A 21,754-nucleotide genomic window follows, 5' to 3' on the forward strand; every position below is an offset into this window, starting at 1 on the left:
AGATGTTATTGACTCCCACTCAGAGAGGAGTGGACTAAGTCTGTCCGAAAAGTTCGGGGATACGGCTGGCGCGACCCGTCAGTACTGCCTCCCGGCGCCCTGCTGATCTTTCTGCTGGGCCGGTTGCTGTGCCTGACGAGGCTTGAAGGGCCGACGCCTCCTCTGCTGTTGTGCGGGAGGGTAAGGCCGCTGCTGGTAGGCAGGATACTGATGGTAACCCGGCCGCTGCTGTTGGTATCTGCCCTGGTAGTGGTAAGGGCCAGACCTGGGAGCGTACCGTGACCTGGAGGAGGGCTTGTCCGCTGGAGCCAGACCCAAAGACCGCGCCGTCTGCCGGTCCTCCTTCTTTTTCTTCAGGGTCTCGTCGGTCGACTTGGAGAACAGCGAGTCCCCCTCAAATGGCATGCTCTCCACCCTGGAACGTACCTCTTGGGACAGGGCCGTAGACCGCAACCAGGAGTGGCGCCTGAGGACCACCGCCGACGCCATACCTCTAGCAGCAGTGTCAGCAGCGTGGCTCCCAGCGTTCATCTGCTGCTTAGACAGCCTCACAGCCTCTGTCTGCAGCAGGGACACCACAGCCTTCTGCTCAGGAGGGAGGTCTCGTGTATAGGATGCCAACTTCTCCCAGAGGTACAGCTGGTACCCTGCCATGATGGTCTGATAGTTGGCAATCCTCAGGCCCAGGGAAGAAACAATGTACTGGCGCCTGCCCATGGCATCCAGCTTCTTGCCCTCCTTATCGGCAGGCACCGAGGAGTGACCCGATCGCCAGGGGTTGAACTCCTCTGTGACCAAGGAGGAAGGTGGAGGGTGTTTCACCAGCGCCGGCCAGGTACCCTGCTTGATCTTGTAGAGCTGCTCAATCCTCTTGGATGTTGGAGGCTGATCACAGGGCACCTGCCATACCTTCTCCACGATTTCCTCAATACCCTCGAGCATGGGGAAGCCAACGTACGCCGGGTTGTCCCCGTAAATGCGTTTGAGGAGCTTGTCCTTGGTCTGGGGGACTGCCGAAGAGATGTCCATCTCGAGAGCCTTGGCCATCCTTGCCATCTGGTCGGCGTAGATGCGGAGGTCCTCGAATGGCGAGTCCGCAGATGGCACTAGCTCCTCAGCCGGCGATGGTTCGGACCAAGACTCCGACTGGTAGCCAAAGCTCTCCCCATCCTCCTCCTCGGAACCGAGCTGGGATTCCGGAACCTGGAGCGGAGGGGGAGCCCACGCCGACCTCGATGTCGAAGGCCTCGGTTCCGACACGGAGAAGCCCGCAGGTGCCCCCTCCCATTGGCAACGGTATGGCGAGGGGAGGTAGGAAGCCTGCCGATGCCGGGACGCAGTGGACCGGACTGATCGGACACTGTCCCCGGAACCATGCCGCTCACGACCGGCCGGAGGTGGAGACGGACGGGCAGGCGACGGACGGCTCCGACGAGGAGACGGGCTCGGTTCCAGCCTCGGCGACCGAAGGGGAAGCGATGGTCGGCTCCAACGGTGCGGGCTCGGCTCCGGCCCCGACGAGAATTCTGCGGGCACCGTCTCGAAGGCCATCGGATCCGGCACCGGAACGGAGATGTCTTCTGGCTCCGGGGAGCCCAGATGAGGGGAAGGCGTGTGAGGAAGCACGATGACCTCCTCCCGAGGAGCGGGACGCGGCGACCGATGGTGCTTGGTCTTTTTCTTCTTCTTCGGTGGTTCCGAAGAAGACCTCGGAACCGACGCGCTCCTCGCCTTCGAAGGGGACCTCGGCTTCGACCTCTTAGGCTTCATCGGAACCGATCTGGACGTCGGTTCCGACCGGGGACTCGGTACCAGGACCCTCGGTTCCGATGTAGGTCTCGGATCCGACCTGGTAGATGACGCGCTACGGGGCGGCCGCACCGGTCCCTGCGCTGGAGAGGCCGCTCTCGACGCCGAGGTACTCGGGGGACGCGGTTTCGACCCCGACCTCGCGGAGGCCACTGAGCCAGCTCTGGAATGCCGTTCGGCAGAGGGGCTTGGGCCGGCCTTGGAGGAGGGCAACGGAGCGCCTCCGGACATGACCTTCTGCCACAGGGAGGAGTTCAGTCGGGCCTTGCGCTCCTGCCGGGCCTTGCTGGTGAAACCCTGGCAAATTTTACAGGCCGTCACATTATGGGTCTCCCCCAAACAGAACAGGCACAGTTCATGGCCATCGGTCTTGGCCATTTTCGTGTGGCATTGGAGGCAATGCTTGAAGAGAGCCTTTGAGGCCATCTTCAGGGGCACGCGAAAGGAAGGTCAAAAAACAGTCCGAGTCAAATTACCGAGTCCACAACAAAGTCCAAAACGAGATCCGAAGAATAGTCGAGGTCACGAAGTCCGAAGTCAAAAGCCAAGCAATCAGTCAGAATAAAGCACGAAGCACAAAAAAGCACAGAGCAACGAAGCTCACGTTCTCTCCAAGCGGCGGCAAGAAGAGAACTGAGGGAAGGGGCCGTTGGTCGCTGGAGGATCACGTGACCGTTTGGGCGGGAAAACGGTCGCTGAGGCGCGCGACAAACGGCCCCTTCGGAGCCATGGAAGCTCTAGAAAATTCTCCGGCGGCTGGCCTGCGCCTGCGCAGTCCCCCCATGTGTGGAGGCACAGAAGAACGAAGATGAATCATAAATAACATATAGTTCAATCATAAAAACTCAGACGACGGTCCCAATTTACCCAGCCCCAATACACATTTCTATGGGTGGGAGGTAGAGAGAGCAGTAGCAGTCTTACTGATGTAAACTGGGGAGGGGGTTACACTATCTCCCCCTCAAGAGGAGACTGGCAGAAAGGCTCACCCATAACCCAGCATCAACCACATGCCTGGTGGAACATCTCTGTCTTACAGGCCCGACGAAAAGATAGTATATCTTGTTGGGCCTGGGATCCAGAGGAGTTAGCCGTGTTAGTATGTATTGTATGCTACAATAAAATTGGTTAGTCTTAAAGGTGCTACTGGACTCTTTCTGATCTTGTTGGGCCTGCGTTTCTGCAGACAGAGAGTTCCTCCGGTTTGGAGCCAGGACTGAAAAGGCCCTGGCTCTGGTCGAGGAAGCAGGAAATGGCTATGGGATTGCCGGGGGGAGGTAAACAACGGTGAAGGGAGAGGAATACATGGCAAAATGAGATGCTCCCCCACTCTGTGGGTCCCCCGCTTGTATTTCATATAATTGCCAGCAAGTTTTAAACAGCAGCACACCCTTGGATCTGAAGGTGCTGATCCATCAACTGAACAGGAACCATTATTACTCGTAACAATGATGGAACAGCAAATGATCTGTCTTTAGAGGCTGTCATGAAATTAATTAAACAAAAAACACACTGAGCATTCTGAACACTAGAAGGGCCGTAGAATACTGGCATTTTATAAAGTCATTAACTTGCAATTTGCGTTAAAGACAACAAAAGCATTGTGCCCTGAAATTTAAGTCACCCGGTTACTCATGAGTGCAAACACTCATGGTTCTACTAAACACACTGCTGACAGCATATTCAAAACAACATAACAAATACAGATTGATTCATAACTAATTAAGTTAAAAGAAGGTTCTTATTTAATACGCCAGCTTTGTTTCATAGAGCACTTCAAAGTATTTTTACCAGTGACGCTGAATCATAATCAGGGGAAAGACAAGGGGACATCTGTTAACAATGCAAGTATGATTCAACAAAAGAATGATTATATAAATGTCCCCTTCTCTGGACGACCCGCAGTATTCAAGGGTCAGCATTATTTTCTCTTACCAAGAACTATTTTTAAAACTAGAAAGTCAGTGACTCTCTCATCCCAAGTAGGTCTAGGGAGAGGGGGAGGAGACAGTGGAATGAAGGGAAGTGATGACCATGCTGATTTTAAGGCTATAAAAGTCATATTTGGGGGGGGGGGGCGGGGTAACAGCCTGCAATAAAGTTACAGAGAAACAGTTTTACTCAGAATAGGGAACGTTAGGTAAGCATAGACTCCATACCATATGTGTGCATGTATTTATACTATGCCAAAAAATTGCTACCCAACCCTGTGTCACATCAAGCGGGAAAATCATGATTATCTTTGTTACAGTCATCATTTTAAATCCTTCCCCCCATAAGCATTGCCCTGTGAGCACAGACCCACATCTCTATACGTACCTGTAATCGATGGGCCTTATGCTAGTTGAGAAGCTATTCATGGAAGATACCTCCAGAGTGCAGCTAAAACACAAACATGGCATGACGGGGCAAAGGCAAAACAAGACATTGCAGGGAACAGCACAAAGGGCAGCCCACCTTCCCTTGTGGTCACCCACGATAGCCTGCCGAGAGTAGAGGTGCAGCCTTTTCCCCAAAAAAGCACAAGGGACCGTAAGATTTAACCAAGAGGAGCCGCACAAACAACACACTGCTCAGCAATGTGAAAAGAATGTCATGTTCTCTTTAAGGCCGAAACTTGTTTGCCTATATAGGCACAAAGTACAGGCAAGTTATATACAACATGTGGTTCATGGTGCTGTTGAACACAGAACACCAGCCTGGTTCATCTGTTTTGCTGTGCCTGTGACTGCACGACTTGAAGCAGGGTGACTGTGCTCAATTGGTGGGTCATACGATAAGCAGATCTTGCCGTGACTGTTTTTTCATGTGTGATGATGTGCCAAGATCACCGCGGTAAGCATTTGCGGTAGCTACGGAACCTCTTACTTTTGGGCAAGTGTTTTCAGCGAAGACAAGCAAGAAACAGTTAAGTTAGTTTTCTGCTTCGGGGCTTACAGGACGATCCACCATCCTGAAACTTGCCGTTCTTACACCAAGGAGCATGAAATGCCTTTACTCTCATTTTCATTGTGGTATGAATGAAGTATGCCAAGTGACGCCCCATCTAATCACAGCCTCTGGTCTGGCTTCTGTTCTTTTTTGAGCTCAGTAACGTCCTGCATCAAGAAGGTACTGAAACAGAACGGTCTCTACTATCACACCAGATGTTGCCAAAACAAAGAGACCCAAGATAACGCTAGTGATGCAAGCAGTCAGCAACTGAGGAAGCCAATTCCGGTCACTACCATGGCTGTAATCATCCTGATTCAGGCTGCCTTCTGTTAGCACGCGACAGCTTTATTTGCTTTTAAGTACCCATTCAATGACAAAGATAATGACTTGCTTTTGGAATTTTCCCGTGGACCAATACAGCTTACAGACACTGTCTGATTTAAGTGCTGAAAGCAATACAGGTCTTTTTAAATGGATTAACCCATATAATCACCCTGACCAGGATAGCCCAGGTGAGCCTGATCTTGTCAGATCTCAGATGCTAAGCAGGGTTGGCCTTGGTTAGTAATTGGATGGGAGACCTCCAACGAAAACCAGGGTTGCAGAAGCAGGCAATGGCAAAGCACCTTTGTTGGTCTCTTGCCATGAAATCCCCCCAGGGGTCGCCATAACTCAGCTATGACTTCAGTGCCATTTCAGACTGGACTGGCGAGATTTGAGGGAGAGAGGGGTTAGATTCTCAGCAAGCCTCCAAAAAAACTTCTGCTCTTGGATATAAAGCTTAAACTGAAAGAGAGCTGAAACTGAAAAAGAACTAGCAATTTTGAGAGCATGTTATGGTTATTCTTTAACTTCAAATCAACTATAGCAATATCAGAAGCAGTCCTTTTTTTCTAAGCAAAGGGATGTGTGTCTTTGAGCTTCTCTACACGTTACTAAGTACCTAAGGATGCTCAAGTGCAGGATTGTATGTCTAGTCCTCAATTCACGTGCAGGCTGTCCTTGTTCAATGCATGTATATGTCAATTTCACGGGAGCGCCCTTTGTGTGGCCGCATCTGCGAGTGATTCCAGAGGGCAAAGCACCAATTCAGCTCTGTTTTCCCTGCGAGAACAAGTATTGTAGGCTCCTTTGAATTGCCAGTTGGCATTTCTCTAAGGTGAGAGGAAGTGTTAAGATCTGCATTTCAGTGAACGGATGGATGTGGGGGAAACTGGGATACTTTTAGCAGTTGAGGAGGAACTGATATGAAACAGGTGAATGTACTCTCTGGGAGCAAACTGAAGTGTGACTGTGTGAGTGAGTGCATGGAAAGTTGGAGTGGGGAATATGTGAAATGAGGTTCACTTGAGCATCCCTTAGTAATATGTAGAAAGACTGGCCGTTTTCCTACATCGTTAACGTTGCCCAATATTGCACAACACTCACGGAAGGGTGGCGACTTCATGGTGCGCTTTCCGACGTCATCCGGTCATGATTCCCTTTTTGTGGCGCAATGACATCAGAAATCACGCCATGAAGTCGCCACCATCCCGAGAGTGTTGCGCGGTGTCGCACGACGTGTGGAAACAGCCACTCTTTGACGCAGCCAGCACACAGGCAAAGTTACATTAACATCATGTAGAACCAGTAAATTGTCCACAAATAATTCATCCGGAAGAATAAAAAGAGGGGAGAAAGGGTTTCTAAGCCCCACCTCTGCCTCATTCATTACCTTCTCCCACATACCAATGTTACCTGTTGTCGATCCAACAACCTTAAGAAAATTCAAATGTCCTTAGGTTTTCTAAAGAAGAGAATAGAGATTTTTGCTGATTTCCCCTCCCACTGCAACCCCTCTCTATGATGTTCCTGGAGGTCTGCTCAAGCCCAGGAACAAAATTTCAAGGAGGTAAGAGGACTGGAGTGGGAAGAAACAGTGAATTTTGCTACCCCCTTTTAAGAAAACTTCAGGGCAACTTAAGTTTTCTTAACTGTATGAATCTAGTGACTTCCATATGCAAGGTTGGAGAGGCCATGCAAACTCTACAACCTTCATATATGGTACCACACCCTGGAAACTACTAGATGTCAGCTAGTGTTGTGTTTGAGCTAAGTGTGTGTGAGCTGTGAGCCTACCACCAGGACTTCGGCTATTCAGTCACCATCGCCTTCTGCCATTTGCAATATGGGCCTACCAGTGGGGCTGTTTTAAGGATTCCAGAGATGATGTAGATAGTACTTTGAAATCTAGAAATACACTGTGTAATTATTAAGCAATGTTGGGTTTTTTCATTATTATTATTTTTCATTATATCCGGGTTGGTAAATGCCTGCAGATTCGGGGGTGGAGCCTGGAGTGGGCGGGGCACAGGGAAAGGAGGGTCCTCAACAGGGTACAATGCCATAGACTCCACCTCCAATTCAGACATTTTCTCCAGGGAACTGACCTCTGTGGCCCATTGAGGAGCTGTAATTCTGGGAGATCTCCAGACCTGGAGGAGTTGGCAAACCCTTCTGGAGTATTGTAGTGTATTGTATAATTATTCCAGTAAACAGAAGCTTATCATGGTCACGCAAGTAGAACTGCTCCTTATCTGTTTGGATATACCTAAGGATCGGGGCAATTAATGGGGATTACAGCGCCATAAACAAGTTTACTTCTCCAGCTTCTTTTATATAAGCACAAGACTAAAGTCACAAACAAGTCACTCAGACTCAATTTTTAAGTTCAACTTGACAAACGGGCTATTTTTGTACAATGCAGTCTCAGCAAAGCTTCTGGGTTCAAATTCAGTAAACAAAAATTGAATAGAAGGGAGTAATCCTGTACAACCTCAAATTACAGCTTGGTTAACCAGCACACTCTGGGGCAAGATAGTTACTACTATTTCCTTCCAATATTATCCAAAATTAAGTCTCTAGAGTCAGCAATGATTTTACTGATGGTCATCAAAGCAAAAAAAAAGAAAGCAAATTTGAATGAGTGAAAGTTTAGGCCACATAACAGGAAGTATCAGAACTAAAGCAGAGGTCACCATCTAAGTCTAGAAGCCAAATTGCCAGTGGTCTCGAACAGGACAATCTCTGCATTTTCACCGGCCATGTTATTCTCCAGACAATATTCCAGGAGCTGGAGATTGCTTCACTGCAGGTCAGCCCTTCTGTGGGGTTCTTATTGCGTAATAATGTCATTGCCCCAGAGAAGACCCACTTTCCTGCCGAGGAACTAACAAGGAGTCTGAAACCACCAGGAGCTCAGGCTCTCCCTTCCGGGTTTTTTTTCATAGAATCATAGAGTTGGAAGGGGCCATACAGGCCATCTAGCCCAACCCCCTGCCCAGTGCAGGATCAGCCTAAAGCATCTCTGACAAATATTCATCCTGTTGTTGCTGGAGAGAGACAGGATTTAAAACAGCAGTCACAGTGGACATCAGAGCAACAAAGAGGGCTGGAAGTGATTCCATCAAGTTGCCTAGCAGCTTCCTCCACTTTCTGTCTCCAATGCTTTAACTTGCCTGGGGCAAGTCAGCTCCAAAGGGACGACTCCAAAGTTATTTGGGAAGCTTCAGTTAGTCCAAAATGTGGCAGTGAGGTTACTTGCTGGTGTGAATTGGAGGGACCATCCATCTCAGTACTGACAATGCAATCCTATGCAGAGTTAATGCAAAGTACACACGTTGATTTCAACTGAGACTGCACAGTAACTCTGCACAAGAAGTCATGGTTAGAGACCTAGAGTGGCTGCTGAATAATTCTAGGGACATCTCAAAGTCCTCGTTCTTACCTATAAAACCCTTGGCGTATGGGACTAGAGTATTTTAATGACTATCTCCTTCCACGTCAATTTGCCTACCGGCTTAGATTTGCAAATGAGGTCATGTTAGATATTTGCCAACTAACTTAAATGGGAGAGGTGAGCATGAGGAACGGGGCCTTTTCTGTTGTGGTGCCTCCAGTGTGGAACTCCCTCCCACTTCAGTTTGCCTGATACTGAGCTTGTCGAATTTTAGATATCAGGTGAAAACAGTAACTTTCTTATTAGGCTTTTTGGTAAAGTGGGCCTCCTTTTATTATTTTATTTATTTATGTCATTTATGGTCCGCCTTCCTCACTGAGACAAGGCGGATTACACGGATTAATAAAGTCAGTATCAAGGACAATTTCATAAACAACGCCATATGGTAAATAAACACACGTTTATAAAGACATGGCATTAGCAAGAATTCAATACAGAGTTGAAGAAATGCTGAAACAGAACATAAGCAATTCTGGGGCTGACACAGGAGCACATATTGAAAGCAGCAGATAGTACGTAAGGCAACATAGTGGAGAAGTCTATGGTCCTTAACCCATTAGTGGTGTCAGGCTATGGGTGACAGGATATGGCAGACAGATCCCTGTACCATTGCAAGAAATCCAGGTTCTTGGTTAAATGGTTTTATTCAGAAATCGAATCATTTCCATATATATGTCCATAGGACTACTCAGAAGCAAGAAAGCATCTAAGCAGTACACATTCCTTGACAGGAATAGAAACTTGAAGAAAACACATCTCTAAATACCCAATCATTCCCCCCTCCCAACTAAACCACAGGTTTGAGCGGGAACTGTCCTGGGAATTTTTTCCAGGGTTTATACATCAGCCTAGACAGGACAAAAGGCTTAAGATTAAACTCTAACATTTCAGACAGTGCAAGATCGCTTCTGGGAGCTTCAAAGGAAGGAGATAAGCCAGCTGTGTTCTCAGGATGCTCGTGAAACGAAAGTGATGGTTAAGGCATTTGCAAAATGACATTAAGGTACACCATTAAACATCGGTTCAGTGTTAGCATTGGCATGTATGAGGTTCAGATATGACAAGTGGAGCATCTCTCCCTACAATACAAAAGCCTTTTTGAACAATTCGGTTTTGCATTGTTTGTGGAAAACTAGGAGAGTGGGGGCTCTCCTGTCCTCTTCAGGCAGGCTGTTCCACAGGGTAGTGGCCACTCTAGAGAAAGCCTGTGTATGGGCTGCTGTTGATTTCGCCCATGTGCAGGGTGGTACCTGCAAGAGACCCTGCTCAGATGACCAAAGTTTCCTTTTCTTCGGATTCTTTTTTTTTTCTTCACGCACTCTATGTTCACCTTTAGAAAGGCAGGTTTTTAATTATTGGGTCAAATCATTTCATTTCTCCCTTGAGGTTTTATTCATCTTTATTGGTTGGTTTTGATTGATCCTTGTTGGCAGTAAATGGATTGTTTTATAACTTTTAATTACCCTGCGTATCTGTTTTTGTGTTCTTCATTTAATTATTAACTACTTTATATGTCTCTACTTTGCATTGTTTGTGATGTTTATTTTTACCACATCTGCCTTAAGAGCATTCTGCTGATGAAAAAATTTTTGTAAGAAAAGCGATAAATAAGTCATTTCACAGATACAAAGTAAATGTACCAGAGTACAAGTGGAGTATTATAAACATATTAAAATGTTTCAAACGTGGAACCTTTCTGAATCTCATTGCTTATTTTTTTTTACAAGTAGCCAAAGTTTTTATCGTAACTTGATCAAAATTTGGTAAGGTCAGATAAAATTACCTATCTGCCATATTTGGCCATCTCAATTTTGAAAGTGATAGTATCAAGGTTGCTATTCAGTTAGCAACTTAAAAAAAATTGGCAAAGGAAAAATAACTGACAGGAGTTGGCAAAGAAAAGATAACTGACATGAGAATCTACATTCCTGTTCAATTTTTTTTTAAAGCAGAAGCTAAAGAAATGCAAGCATGAAGGGTGCCTGGCACCCTGCCCTCCCTGAGAAAGGTGTTAACAACCTCAGCCTGCAAAGCACCTGAGCTCTTATGATGGGCTTTCACCAGCCATGGCAGGCAAGGGTCCAACTTGTATATAATCCAGTATCAATGTGAAACCCTAAATAAGCTAGCAACAATGACTGACAGAGAGAAAGACCCCACAGAATGGTACTATGAAAAATATTGTCAACATTCTTCATTATTTTAATGGGTACAAGGATCCAAGCTGGGTCTTTCCAACATGTGAAAAGGTTTTTCAACATATGGGATGTTTAAAATAAGTAAAATAAAATAAGTAAAATAAAAATAAAACTCAGTCAATAACTGTGAGACTGAGCCCCTAGAAGCTTCCAAGAAAATCTGAAAGTCCACATGGCAATAATAGAGCAAGATGTCACAGGAGGGGGAAAAACACCAGAGGAAAATTAAACAGGAGCCCAGTAGCATCGTAGACTAACAAAAATTATTTCAGAGGAAGTTAACAAAAGAGTCACAGAATGACAATTACATTGAGGAAAGACTTAAGACTTATCTTGAACATTTTATTTCAATTGCACATTCAAATTCGCAGCTAAGAACTGAACTTTCAAAACTACCTGTGGGCTTCATATGAAAGAATTAAAAAGGACTGCAAGAGGGGAAAGAGAAGTTTTTATAAGCAAATAATGTTTATTATTGTACACCAGTTTGAGAAAGACAAGCAATACGCTGTGACCTTCCACGGTTCTCACTTGAACTAATCTTTCCTTCAGCTGAACTGAAGTTGTAGATGTGTTAGAATAAGGTTTGCTCTCCTGTTTGTGCATATTTTGGCATCTAAAACTGTTCTAGCAGTTGATAATGTTTCTTCTGTTTTGGAGGTTATTTACCTCTTTTGGCTTAATCTCCCTGCACAATTACAGAAACTCAAGCTTCTCTTTGTTCGGGGGTGGGTGTTCTCTTCGAAAAACAATGAGTTTCTTAGAATAGAGGTGTCAACATATTGGTAATACTTTAAAATAATTGTTTTAATAATCCACAACTTGAGATGAACTAAGTTTTAGAAACAGGTTGAAGACAGTAGCCTCTATTGTCCCCACCACCTCCAATGGATTTTGACACTCAGTATATGTTTGGTCAGAAGGCAGCATGGTACAGCCTGGTCTCGTTAGATCTCAGAAGTTAAGCAGGGTTGCAACTTGGATGGGCGACCACCAAGGGAGACTCTGCAGAGGAAGGCACTGGCAAACCACCTCTGCTTCTCAGAGCCAAGCTACGAGTGACGAATGACACTTGCCTGGCAAGTGACCAGACCTGTATTCCTCTCTGTTCACTTGCCCTCCACTTGCACTTCACTTGATCAAGTAGTCATGATTGACACTTGCCTGGCAAGTGAACAGACTCACCTGTATTCCTCCCTGTTCACTTGCCCTCCACTTAATCACTACGTGATCAAGTGGAGGGCAAGTGAACAGGGAGGAATACAGGTGAGTCTGTTCACTTGCCAGGCAAGTGTCAATCATCACTTGTAGCTTGGCTCTCAGTTGCCTTGAAAGCCCCTTGCTGAGTCACCATCAGTCAACTGCGACTTGACAGCTCATATACCCACACACACACACGTTTGGTCATACATTTTGTAGTGTCAACAAAATGCAACAGGTGACATTTAGATTTCCAATATCTGGAATTCGTATTACAGATGACATCTCTATAAAAGTCTCTATAGACGAGACTTCTTACACGAGGATGCTCGAGTGAAGCAAGCCTCAACATTAGCCGGGAAAAGTAGGAGACACAGAGAAGGCTTTGTCACATTCACCTCTCTACAAAGGGCCGGGAGATCGTTCCTGGGAGGGTGTGTTAATTTCCCCTTCCCCCTTCTCCTCCCTGAAGGCTAACTTAATTTCAACTCCAAGTCAGAAAAGACAAGGAAGAAATAAACAAGCCCTCCAAGGAGCAATCTCCCGGCTCTTTGGAGAGGTGAAAGTAACGAAGCCTTCTGCTCTGAATCCTGTATTTCCCAGCTAACGTTGAGTCTCTTTCACTCGAACATCCTCATGTAAGATATCTCGTCTATAGAGACTCTAACTCAGAGCCAAGCTACAAGTGACGCCTTACACAGGTTGGACACTTGTCAGCTTACCTCAAGTTTTGATGGGAAATGTAGGCATCCTGGTTTTACAGCTTGGCTCTCCATTACAGCTGCAAGACCAGGACGCCTACATTTCCCATCAAAACTTGAGGGAAGCTGACAAGTGTCCAACCTGTGTCAGGCGTCACTTGTAGCTTGGCTCTCAGTGTGCATGCCTGGATCCAGAAGTGCCTTCCAGGTGCCAGATGTCCAACTCCCACAGGGAGTGGTCCCGCTCCAATGGGCTTCCCAATTCTCTTCAAGAGATGGCTCCACACAGGGATACACACAGAGCTGCCCCCTTCTCTGTAGCAAACATTAACCTGCAATTCTAGCTTTTGCCTTCCAAATATATATAATAATATCACTACAATAGTCAACTGGATTTCTTGATATGGTTCCAGTGCTCAATATTTAACAGAGTTTAAAAACAAAGCACTGGCCTTCAGTCCCAGAGACCTGGATTCAGGCCATTGTTTTATTAGAGGCTCCCCTATCCCACTTCTTCAAAGCTGCGTGCACGTGTGGGAGGAAAATTGTATTTGCAGGCAGAAGAGATGCCTTGAACGTTTCCCATAAGTGAACAAGGTATTGTCTAAAAAAGCAGCTGATCCAGTAAGCCGCATGTGCAGCTACGGCAGGGGCCTCGAAGACACTGCCCTGCCATGCCCACGACTCTCTTCTACACATTGAAACAGCTTTGTAGGGTCACGAGCCATAGAGTTTCAGTGTCTGTGTTAAACTAAACGTAGCTTACAGGTGGTATCCACAGCAAGGATACTTGACAACCTCTGCTGTCGCCACCAGATGTGTTCACAAATATTCATAGTGCAGCGCTTTGAAGACAACCCGGGGGGGGGGGGTCTGAACAGATGCTTAGGTTTCTTATCTGAACTACAGAAGCTAATTTCTGATCGAATCCGTTGCACTGTGCCTTTACATCCTGACATCTTCCTCTGCAACATCCCTCCCATCTAATCAAGCTGCATCATGCCTTTATATCCCGATGCCCTCCTTTGTGACACCCCACCCACCTTTGGCTGGGATATAAAGGCTCAGGGATCGTCATTCCTACTTGTGTCTGAAGAAGGGAGCTCTGACTCTCGAAAGCTGACACTCTGAAAATCTTGTTGGTCTCGAAGGTGCCACTGGACTCAAATCCTGCTGTTCTACAGCAGACCAACATGGCTACCCACCTAAAATTATCCTCTCTGCAGAACTACACATTTGGGCATCCAAACACAGAACCTCAGCATCACATATGGCTTAACCCCTAGCCATACAACCTGCAAGTACGCTGGTTCCTTAAACTGCCATTCGGTGTCTCTGCCACCATTTACACGTGCTTACTCACATCTGTAATACTCCCATGCAGGAGTTCAAAATTCTGTTTCCCCAACACGTTCTATGTAAATGTATTGGATCCGACAAGTTTGGGTAGTGAAACTAGCGTCTCCAGTAAGTGGTGGCTCTTTCGTGTTTTCCTTTTAAATATGCACGGCCGGGTGCTTAAGCAGCAAGTCTGGCAAGCCACATGTCTGGGATGGATCAATAGCCAGACCACACTGGCAAGATCCAAACTGATTTCTATACAGCAATATGGCTTCCTAAGAACATTAAGATGGAGGGGAAGTTTCACTGAAGTCAAATTCCCTTACTTCAAATGTGAATTAGGATTAGAGTGCAAGTCAAAAAAAAATCCAAGAGAATCTAGAGCAGTTATTTTAAAGAGTGGCAACTGATTGTAAGGCAGGCGCCAAAGGAAACAACTTTAACATTTCTGTCCACAGCCTATTCCTGTCATGTAATTATTTTTCTGCTAATAATAATTTCTTTCTCAAAAACCCCCACACAAATCTACTGGAAGGATTCCATCAGCACCAACGAAGTCAACAGAACAGTTGGTGAAAAGTATCTCGGAATCAAAGCCGACATGTTTGGATAGCTTTTAAGCAATGCTGCACCAGGCCTGCAACAGAATGAAGACGTCCAGGTCTTCCGCTTGTACAGCCAACAATAACTTCTACATTGACAGGAATTGTGTGTATACTGGCGGGGAGGGGAGTTTCGAAAATGCTTAATCAGGAAGTCCACAATTATATAAAAATAGAGTCTCCTCAGCTACTTACCCAAAGGTTCCCCTTCACCTCCCATAGCTCCCCAGACTTGTGCCCTTTCTTTGATTCCAGAGCCCAAGTAATGTTCTGTTATATTTCCCCCCAGACCAGAGAACAAAATATGCGTTATTCAATTTAGATTTTTTAAAAAACGTTTTCCTAAAACCTAAAGCTTAGGAGACTGAGGATAGCCAAAAGAAAGAGAACATAGTCAAAAATTGTATTTGAAATGAAACATAATACTATGATTTCCAAACAAAGAGTATGAGCCACCTCTAGGTCACAGAAGCTTTGTGGGTGAACTCCCAAGACCACTGATAGTATTGCCTATTGGCATCTTTGGCCGCTGCACATTCCAGCGCAGAAGGGAACTGCAGGCATGGTACTAAATGCCTACAGAAGCAGGTGCGGGTCTGGCCCAGGGAGTGCATTTCTGAGACCTCCATTACACTTACCTTATGTGATTTGCTCCTGTTCTATGGCAATCTGACACGTTAGCAGTGCTAAAGTATTCATGACAGAGGTGCCCTACTGGGCACATAAGAAGCCATTCTGGAAGAAATCGGAAAACAGACACTTCTACTTTCACATGAATTTTGGGAACAAGTGCATCATTACTGCACATGCAGTTGTCACTGCACACATGAAAATGTCCCTGAAGTTGTAATGAATGGGAACATCTGTGCTTGACAGGAGTTCAGAATGCACCCTGGAAGACCATGGAGATTTGGACTGAACCCAAGAGGGAATATCGACAACTAAAATGAATGTTTGTCTACTGGGTCAATATTAAAATACAAAGCAGCGGTCCTCCGTTTGCAGCCGGCACAGAGCCACCTTCACAAATACCAAAAGAGGCTTGCAGCTTGTCCATTTCTCTGGTGGTGGCAGTTTCAAGGTGAGAACCATCTGCAAATCCACAAGCCCCACTGGGCAAGGACTTTGCCTGCTTTCCTGAAACATGGGGCAATTTGGAGATCGGTGCTCAGAAGAGCCACAGCTGGCAAGTCAAGACACACATGTGACTCCTTAGCTACTGAGAGTGGAACTACATGAGACAAGGGGTGCGTGTCGAGTCCTGCAAGGTTCTCTGGGAATTGTAGTCTTTTTTTAAAAAACAAAAACAAAAAAACAGCCACTCAATGTGATTCTCAGCCAGGGATTTTTGAAAGAGAGAATCTCTCTGGTTGAGCAGCTGTTCTTTGTAAGAAAATCCATTTGGCTTGGTTTTCCTTCAGGAGGTCAGAGGGGGTGGGGCATAACAGGAGGCAGGAAAAAAACCGAGGGAGAGAGAAAATCTGCAATGCAATTTCCCACCGGGAGAAGAACAATGGGGAGACTAGGATTCTCTCTGGCACACAAAAATCGGGGTTTTTTTTCCTCTGCCTCCTGTTATATCACCCCCCTCTCCCTCGCTCCTGGAGGTTTTTTGAGAGGGGGGGGAGTTACTCCAGTTGTGATTCTCCCCAGCTGAGAATCACATTGAGGGGCTGGGTTTTTTTAAAGACTACCCCTCCCAGGTAAGCTTGCAAGATCCGACATGTGAAGAACATGTGGCTGGCGTCTTGTGTAGTTTGGCAGTGAATGAGATAGGAAAGGTACTCAAAATATGCTATAATTGAACTACTGGGCAAGAACAAAGTATATATTATGTAAGCAGTATTTTAAATAGAGTAATTTGTTAAGGACCAACCACCCATCTATCTTTCTGTTCACCCTCACCCTCCTTCCTGTCCTACTTTGCTTCCATTACTGGGAGAGGCGTCCTGGCCTAGATAGCCCAGGCGAGCCTGATTTCATTAGATCTCAGAAGCTAAGCAGGGTCGAGCTTGGTTAGTGATTGGATGGAAGACCTCCAATGAAGACCAAAGTTACAGAGGCAAGCAATGGCAAACCACTTCTGTTAGTTTCTTGCCACGAAAACCCCACTAGGGGTCACCATAAGTCAGCTATGACTTAACAGCACTCACCACCACCACCACTGGGAGAGGCACTTGCCTTGACAGCATGCTGCTTACACACTGCAATCCTGGAGATTCTCTATTTACTGTCCTCTGCTTTTCTAATATGAAGAAAGTACAGGGGATTTGGCAGAGCACACACTGCATTGTTATGGTGGCTGTGTGTGTGTGTGCGCACGCGCGCGCACTATCTCTTCCAAATAGGATTTATCATTTTATCCTCAAAACTGCTACAGGATACTGGCAAGTCCAACAAACTATTCTGCAGACAGTGGGCATCAAACTCAATCTGGTTGGAAAAGTTCTACCCAACCAATCCTTAGAATTTTGCATCAAAAATACTCTTTATGTTGGACAGCGGGCCAGTGATAGGATTAGAAGTTAACATCCAATGCTCTCATCGTCCAATCCTGATCGCCACATCTGGCCTGCCAAAAACTTATCCACCACCACTGCCCCCAATCACCAGTTCCTCTCCGATGGCTAGAATACCCCTACAAATTCTCATCTCCCCACCATCTAAGCATATGAGTTATATAGACACTGCAGACCATATTGTATATCTCAAAGAAAGCACCTTACCATGCTTGACCATTCTACTGCATACAGAGGTGCTTTCTATGTACTAGCAATAGTACATAGAAAGCTGAACAAGAGCAAATTCATTTGATCCACTTATCTACAGGAATAATTCTTCCATAATTAAACTTGCTTAACTAAACTTTTCAGTAAAACAAGTCTAAGCTTTGGATTAAGTGGGATGCATTTCTTTATAAGAACCCTTGGGTCTCTGAACTCTGAAACCGCTTACCATTCACTTAAGGTATAAATTCTTCTAGAAACATTAGCATTACTGCAAAAAATCACAGAGTACAGCTACCCTAAAAGTACATCTGATAACAGCAGTTTTTCACAGACACAAGCCAGTTCTTATCTCTAAGAAATTAGGTGACGCATTCATAACACCATCCCCCCAAATACTCGAACACAGAGGATACCAAAAAAACCCATTAAACATCTATCCTGTTCTCCATCTATGACTCTAAAACAGAGCTAAAATCTTGGGCTGGAAATTCTTTAAATGGCTTGATGCAAAATGGTGATCTGTATGGAGTTTGAGCTCGTCAGCTTAAGTTCTCTCCTCTTCTTGCAGATCAATGTGCCTTGGCTCTATGGGAAAGAGAGGGCGGCATGTGCCGCTGGCAGGTCAGCCGTTCTGATTAATCGGTTGCCTTCCACCAAATCAAGATTTGTAGCCATCGCGTTGTAATAGACAACTAACCAAGCTCTAAGTACGGAATCTTCTAGATTACAGGCTTTTTTTTCGTGCTGTTTTAAGATGGCACGTATGGTTTTACAAAAATCTAGATATTCTGAGACAAATACAAAGAGTATACACAAAGCTTTCCAGGCTCATCATAAAGCAAAACTAAACCACATTTCCAGGCTCCCCGTGCCCACTTAATAATAAATCACTATTCTTTGTAATGATCATGCTCATTGTCAAGAGTAAAGCATAATCCATTCCAACTGGTCCACACATGTTAATTCTTTCACAAACAGCATTGTTTCGTCAGATCCCATGACCTTCTGAATAAGGACAGATTACTATGAAACATGTTGTAAAAGAAGAAATAAAACAAGGTCTGATTGTTGATGTTGAATTCTAGGAAATATAAAAACACACACACTTATATGTTTGTGCTATCTCTCTCTCTCTCTCTCTCTCTCTCTCTGTCTAATGTGTGCTTTTTATATGTGCTTTTTTATATTTTATATGTGCTTTTTATATTTTCTAGAATACAGAGAGAGAGTGGGAGAGACATTGTGATAAAACAAACAATTGAAAAATATGCAACACCATCTCTATGTTCTTATTTATTAGCATGTCATTACCAAAAATTTTCAAGTCTAACAAGAAGGTATAAATCACATATTTATTTATTTACAACATTTCTATGGTTCCTTTCCACCCAGCTCAGGGATCCCAAGGCAGTGAACATTTAACACATTTCAAACAGTGTTTAAATACACACACACATATTATTTAAAACAAATAAAACACACAACCAGGGAGGAGTTAGTGAAGGAATGCCAAACAGAACAAAAAAAGTTTTCACCCACCAGTGAAGACCACAGAGGGAGACAGAAAAATCTCCCAGGGGGAGGGAGTTCCAAAGTTTCGGTGCTACGACTAAGAAGGCCCTTTCGCAGGTCAGCACTCAGCTAGCCTGATGGTGGGGGCAGCCAAAGCAAGGCCTCTGAAGGTGACATAACAACATGCCATCCTAGGGATCCCCATATCTGCAAATTCCCCAGATTAAAACCGTGAGCTGGAACACTCGTTTACACGGAAGAGACCAAATCCCACAAACAAGCCTTCAGAGGAAATTGCCAATTACACGGGAGGAGGACGTACACAAACCAGAGGGCCCCAGGGTCTTTCCTGGTTTGTCACTGCATGTGAATCATTCATTCATTCGTTCATTCATTCGTTCGTTCATTCATTCATTGTTGCAGTCCTTAGACCAAACATGTGAATCTTGCCAAAGGCTCCCTGCTATTACTTCGTATTTCTTGAAAACCATTTCCAAATCTTGCAAAATTAGATCACTAGTATATGATAGATAAATACGTCCTATCTTCCATTCACTTTGCTTCCTGGCAAAGTATGAATAAGCAACCTAGAAGAAATCCAGTCCAGGACCAAGATACAAGCTTCAAAAACTTTGGCCAGCCCCTTACTCAAAACTTACAAACAGATACAAAATGTCTCACTTTGTGTTGTTTTGTTGATTTTCTTCAAGTGTTTTGAAATGAAATCCCTTTCACCATTCCAGAGATGAAAATGGGGACACACTAGAAATAGTCCTCCCCACCAAATGGCTATTCTTGGCTCCACCTAACTCCACCTCCTGCGCATTGCATTCATTTACTTTACAACACACACTCCCGTGCCGATTTAAAAGACAAGACAGTGTTGCATCTTTTGGATAAAGATATGCTGGAGTGATATAAAACTGACCTGTAACATGCTGTCAACCTTTGCAATCCTACCTCAGCTGCTGCAATGAACTGGTAGGCAAAGAACTGTCTAGTGACTTAGAATTTATTCACATGAATTTATGTGCACAGGGACAAAAAACAAGATACAGATTTAACTTTCAGAGAAGGAGCTAAACCATAAACAAAGTACATCTTACAGAAAAGATTCTAGCAAGATATCTCCTATATGCAAAAACAGAAACAAACCCAGAACAGGAACCAGAAAAAAACAAGGAAAGTTGGAGAATGCTCTGTTGATTTTTTTAAAAAAAAAATTAAATTCAGCCTAATAAATAATAACTGCACTTCTCAACTGCTGGACAGATCAGTGCCCCATTCAGAGCACTGAATATGGTCAGTGTTGTTATTATCCTCACAATGCAGCTGGGGCTGAGAGGAGTGGCTGACCCAAGGCCACTTGCTGAGCTCATGGCAGGAGTGGGATTCGAACCAGCAGAGGACTGATTTGCATCCCAACCACTTAATAACTATGCTAAGAGCTCTGGGGATGAGAAACCAGAAGGGGGAAAAAACCCAAAGTTTGAAATTACCTACTTAAGCATCATTTCCAGGCAAGGGGATAGAAGAAAAAGTAAACTGCTTTGAACTATGCTGGTCTTTCACAATTCAACATGTGGGACTCCAAATGCTGGCTGGAGACAGTAACCGAGCAAGATGTTCAAAGAGGCACGCTTAAGCCATCTTAGATTGGCTGGCCTCACTTCTCCATTTGGTGTAGTGGTTTAGTGGTTAAGAGCAAGGGACTCTAATCTGGAGAGCCGAGTTTGATTCCTCACTCCTCCACTTGAAGCCAGCTGGGTGACCTTGGGCTAGTCACAGCTCTCTGGAGCTCTCTCAGCCCCACCCACCTCACATGGTGTTTTGTTGTGGGGATAATAATAGCATGCTTTGTAAACCGCTCTGAGTGGGCATTAAGTTGTCCTGAAGGGCAGTATATAAATTGAATGTTGTTGTTGTTGTTGTTGTTGTTGTTAATGTCCACACTGGCAGTTGGGCAAGAGTCAGCACTTTAGTTGTAGTAGATTTTCCAGGCTGTATGGCCGTGGTCTTGGCACTGTAGTTCCTGACGTTTCTCCAGCAGCTGTGACTGGCATCTTCAGAGGTGTAGCACCGAAAGACAGAATTCTCTCAGTGTCAATGTGTGGAGAAGATGTTAGCAGGTAATTTATATCTACTCAGGAAGGTGGGTTTGGGCTGAGTCATCCTGTAAGAGTTTCCCAGGTTTTGGCATGCTAATGGGGGGAAACTTCACTGTATCCTGAGGAAGTTCTTTTGCATATGGATTGGTGGGATTAACTAACGTTGCATATGGAGTGGTGGGATTAACTAACGAAAGCCTTCGACAATATATAGCAGTCAGCACTATTCCACTGCCCAATTTGTGTGCATGGGGGGGGCAGCCCTAAACAGGCAGCTGTTGCCTGGACTTAGAGAAAAAAGCCCCCTCCTTCAATTCTGCCACCAGGCAGCCTTCCCTAGACTCTCAGCTGACTACCTCAACTGTATGAGGGCAACAACAACATCTACTCTCTTCTCCTTTCCAAACTCCTGGCTGGCTCCTTACCCTACATTGCAATGAAAGCATCCACCCTCGCTCTCTCCTCAAAGTTCTTCATCAGACCCTGACACATCCTGACTGCATTGCTGAAGGGCAAAGGAAGAAGCAGCTCAGCATTACAATTGCAAAGCAGCTGTGGTGGGCAGAAGTGTGTGTGTAGGAGGCAGGGACAGCAGCCCTACTGCTGGAGGAAGCATTGCAATTTGATCATTGTTCCTATATGCCTAATAATAAAAATAACAACAACAACAACTGCTCTTCTAGACAGATTAGTACCCCACTCAGGGTTCTGAACAAAGTCAGTGTTGTTATTATCTCCACAGTAAAGCTGGGGAGCTGGAGCTTAGAAGAGTGGCTTACCCACGGCCACCTACTGAGCTTGTGGCAGGAGTGGGATTTGAACCAGCCCAGCTACTAAAGTTT

At 45.3% G+C, this 21,754-nt stretch overlaps 2 protein-coding genes across 5 annotated transcripts in view; one reads left to right on the forward strand and one right to left on the reverse strand.

Annotated features, from left to right (window-relative positions):
* SUPT3H (SPT3 homolog, SAGA and STAGA complex component) overlaps positions 1–21,754 on the reverse strand; it is a 369,426-nt gene that overhangs the window by 321,511 nt on the left and 26,161 nt on the right. The window lies entirely within an intron of this gene.
* RUNX2 (RUNX family transcription factor 2) overlaps positions 1–21,754 on the forward strand; it is a 257,963-nt gene that overhangs the window by 25,687 nt on the left and 210,522 nt on the right. The gene's annotated exons all lie outside the window — the stretch shown is intronic.

Source organism: Eublepharis macularius, chromosome 1 (assembly GCF_028583425.1).
Source record: "Eublepharis macularius isolate TG4126 chromosome 1, MPM_Emac_v1.0, whole genome shotgun sequence".
Classification (NCBI taxonomy): Eukaryota; Metazoa; Chordata; class Lepidosauria; order Squamata; family Eublepharidae; genus Eublepharis; species Eublepharis macularius.